This window comes from Capsicum annuum, unplaced genomic scaffold (assembly GCF_002878395.1).
Source record: "Capsicum annuum cultivar UCD-10X-F1 unplaced genomic scaffold, UCD10Xv1.1 ctg2470, whole genome shotgun sequence".
NCBI classification, from domain to species: Eukaryota; Viridiplantae; Streptophyta; class Magnoliopsida; order Solanales; family Solanaceae; genus Capsicum; species Capsicum annuum.
In genome coordinates this window covers 313,028-317,603 of record NW_025830873.1, presented here as the reverse complement: position 1 = coordinate 317,603, position 4,576 = coordinate 313,028, and the positions used below count along the sequence as shown (strand labels likewise).

Sequence of the window (4,576 nt, the reverse complement as noted above, 5' to 3'; positions counted from 1 at the left end):
CATATTTATAACTTTAGAATTAGTGTATCATGAAAGCTCTTGACAGAATGTTCAATCACCCAAGAAAGCTGCAAAAACCAGAGTTATGTTCTAATATACAAAACATAGGAGAACCAAAAGAAATAATTAAATCACTTACTATAGAAACCAAGACATGGAATTAATTATGTTTACCTAAAAAAAAGTAAAGCTTGTTTCACAAATATCACATCAGGAGAACAATATTAAAAATTAGAAATCTTGTGAAAAATGTGTCCTAATTATTAGAAAATCATGTAAAACCAATATAGACAAATGAGTGATACATGATACATCAAAGTTTCCAAACATTATCAGCTACTTTTCAAAATTGAAAGACATCACCAATTCGTAAATTTCCAACAATCTGGCATATGTTGATTACTTAAACATTCCAAGTTCACAGCTTTGAAACAAGTAAGCCTGCAATAGGAAAACAATTTGTATTTTTAGCAAATAGGCACAAATTTGAATCTCTCACAAATTACATACATAAATTAGTTACCTAAAGCTTTTGAATTCACAATGCTCGAGCATGCAGCAGGGGGCGGTGAATTCTCATCTAAGAATGCTTCCACACTGTTTGGATTACTCCAAATTGGGTACTCTTTAATTTTTTCCTGTAACATCATCAACAAACATATGCAATATTCAGAATCCAAAGCACAATAGAACCGTTATGTTCACTGTGATTTTTAGCATAAATGTGTCCATAATTTCGATTCAAAATTGTGTATGAGGACATTCAGAGCAGCCAGTGTAGCCATGCCCTCACAAGTTCACTGCATTACAAATTTTGAAGATTTAGTTTTTTTCTTACGAAGTGGTAACACTATCAAAAATCATGAGAATTGTTGAATTAGATAGGAAGTAGCTTTCATAGCAGAAAGTTGCTTATTTTTGCACAGATAAATACATTAGATTACCTTAGTAGCAGAAGCTGTGTGGGGTACCACAACAACGTTCTTCATGTCTGCAAGACCAGGTTTCCTGTAGGGCTCATCCTAAGACAACACAAGGACCACAACATTAAGTTGATTTATTTAGTGGCTAAGATATGAGTACAAATTTATACTACTATAATTAGACTGTCCAAATGCTTGAATTGCTACCTCAAAATGGCATTCCTTTGGGTCTACCAAGAAAATTGACATCAAACATAAATTCAGAGAGCAACATTTTGTTGTTGAAAAATAACTGAATGAAAATTGACCTCACAGCTAAACCCAGTTTTTCCTTCAAATTAAGAGTGAAGGGTGGAAAAAAATATCCCAATTTTTTGAGTTTCATATCTGAACTATCAGTTGTGTGAGTTTTCTGCTTGAATTATCCTCAACTACTTATCAAAACACACCTCAACTATCAATTGTTAAGGTAGGAAAAGTGAACTGATTGATAGCTAGGCGTGTTTTAGTAAAGAGTTGACGATAATAGATAGAAAACTCGCACATAATAGTTCAGGTATGAAACTCAAAAATTAAAATATTTAAGTGTGTTTTTGACCCACTAGTTCACCAAATTCCCCTCATCCCAAAGGAATCTACAATGGTCACCACTTACCCATTGCCGAGCTACATACAGTGGAGTTCACTATTTTTCCATTAAGAACTTATAAATGCACAAATAAATTAAAAGAATTTTTTGTATACATATGAATAATTGAATCTCCTTAATAAGGCAAAAGCTTTTATTGTAGTCATAAGATTGACTCAAAAATTACTTCAACTCTCCAGTTTGAAATAGCATTCTTTTACAGGTAAAGTGCTTTACCAACTGAGTAAACACTTGTCTAATAAGTAATATTTCTTATACTATAGAAAGACATATTTGTACTGATAAGTATTATGGTGAAACAGTAAGTACTTTATCAGGATAATCAGAAGTTTAAGATTCAAGTTTGAGCAACACTTTACACCTAATAAAATTTTCAAGAGCAAATTCAAATTTTAATATTTTATAGGGCCCCAAACCGAGCATCGAATACCAAGTGGGACATAAAAAACAAGGCATATATGTGCGGATTCACCATATAACAAGTATAGATACTGACAAAAAGGAGATGGAAAATAGAAAATACCCAGAAACCATAGGGTAGTTGGACATGCCAAGATCATTTTTAACCTGGTGAAGATCACTGTGACAAAGTCCACAATACAAAACTTTCACTTGCACATCTTCAGGACCTGTGTTTTTGCACATCATTTTGAAAGGGAAAGCATTCTAAACTCTACATGAGTAAGTTAGTTTTTGCGAGCTTTTTGCTTGATAGAAATGGCGTGTGACATAACAATTTTGCTTTGACCTTGCATTTGCCTTTAACATGTTCATAACAAGAGAATGTGATGACCAGAAAGAACAGATTACTATGGTTATTACCTCAAAGTCATCATGGCCAACACGAAACATGGAATTTTCTCTCAGATGCTCAATAAGAGCTACTTCATCAATCACAGGCCCCCTACTACAGTTCACAAGTATTGTTTCCTACAAGTTTGAGTTGAGTAATATCAAGATATTATATTTTGTGTAAATCGGCAAGCAAAATAGATAGTCTTCCAAATGTTATTACCTTCTTCATCATTGCTAGCTGTTCTTTGTTCACAAGGTACTAAGTTGTTTTATCAAGGACTGGATGAAGAATTATCTAGAGAAGAATTTTGATCAGAGATAAGAACATGAATGAGAAATGTATACAAATAATTGAATAGGAAATCTAATAGTACACTCTTAATGTAGATAATTACCACATCAGCCTCTTGGATGGCCTCTTCCATGGATAAAGCTCTTTTTCATGTTACAGGTTGTTCACTATTTACTTTCAGAAACTGGCCATAGGCTGCAAAAGTGGGAAAGCATAAGTACATTCAATGAGCTTGAGAAGATTGTTGATGTAGCAGACTGATCAAAACATTCCTGTCACAAAATTTTCTAAATGGGTAGATTGATATAGTTCATAGTACGTCAAATTCATTTTGAAGCCTTCAACCTATTGTAACAAAACACCTAAGTTTTTTCAATTAACATAACAAATTTACAATCAACTAATCCTTTTCGGTGAAGACGAAGCTTTGAAAGTGAAGAAGTTTATCCTAAAAGAAAACATGAGAATAACCATGTAGAGGGTAAAATATTAGTTGATTACCATCATTCTGGCATAAGCCGATCCAATACGATCAACCCCTATTACACCAATAGTTTGTCCTTTAAGCAAGTTCCCCACAAACCTGGAAGAGAATTTCAAGAAAATCAGCGAAGTTTAAGACCAAAAAAATTTAATTATGGACCTGAGAAGACCCAATAAATAGAATTAAACATTTTCATACAAATGGGAAGCCATCATCATATTTTCCAGCTCTCATGAACTCATCTGCCTTCACAATTCTTCTTGCTGCTGCTAAAGAAAGTGAAGCCGCTAACTTTGCTGTAGTCTCTGTCAGTACTCCCTGACCATAAGAACATTATGTGAGAAGAGAAAATTACAGATACTTGCATCATTTACCATATTTACCAGATAAGTTTATCATTTATCAATTGCCATTCAGATCACAGATAAGTTTTCTTGCATTATTTACCATATTGATCAAGACATTTGGTCTTAACAAATTACTCCTATGGCATCTACAAGATACAGATCCTTTTGACATACGTGTAGCAAGCTCAAAATAATACTTGTTCTTATGCCTAATTTCATCTAAAGATATGCTCTGCTAGCTTCAATTCAAAGTGAATTGGAGCTTTCCTCAAAGTGTAGCATGTGGAGGGTAGAGTGTACACAGACCTTACCTCTTCTAGCTCGGATGTAGATAGGTTGTTTTCGACAGACCCTCAGCTCAAGCACACAGTCCAAATTAGTCCTAATAAAGGAAGTAATAGCAGTAAAGAAACAACAAACTAACAACAATAGCAGACAGCTAGTAACAAAATAGACCGAACAACAAAACCCACATATTCAACATAACTGCTCTTTATCTACTTTCAATAAATTAAATTAAAACTCAATCAAAACAATAGAAATCGACTAATCTCATCATTGTTCCATCAAAGAAAAAGGACAAATATAACTCATATAATGGTTGTACAACACTATAACTTTTTCAGCTTCTTCGACTATGCTCATCATCACAAATCCGAACCCACGACTCCGATCAGTCTACCTATTGTAAATAACCTACAAAAAAAATAAATTCAGTTCCACAAATAATAAAGCTCTAATTTTTCATTCTTTTGTAAAAAAGGCTCAATACTTGAGACATTATTACCTCAGCAATCTCAACAACAACAGTTTATTAGAAAAGTTGAGTCAACCCTTCACTATCTACATCATAAGGTAAATTCCCAACAAATAATTTTGCATCCTCAGGAGGTTCTTGATACTCCTTCTTCTGCTTCCGCTTCGCCTATGCCTTTGGCTTCATTACTCTTCCCTTTATATGAAATATGAAATATCATAATATGTGTAACAGTCGGTCTTTATTGGGACTCTTTCTCTAATAAATGTGTATATTATCTTAATCTTTTAACCAAAAAATGAGTTAGAAATTCTAAAAAAATGAGAAAA

The 4,576-nt window shown here is 33.4% G+C and overlaps 1 pseudogene; it reads right to left on the bottom strand.

Moving 5' to 3' along the window:
- Positions 1-515: 515 nt before the first annotated feature.
- On the bottom strand, positions 516-3,662 carry LOC107876355 (annotated as a pseudogene).
- Positions 3,663-4,576: the final 914 nt, after the last annotated feature.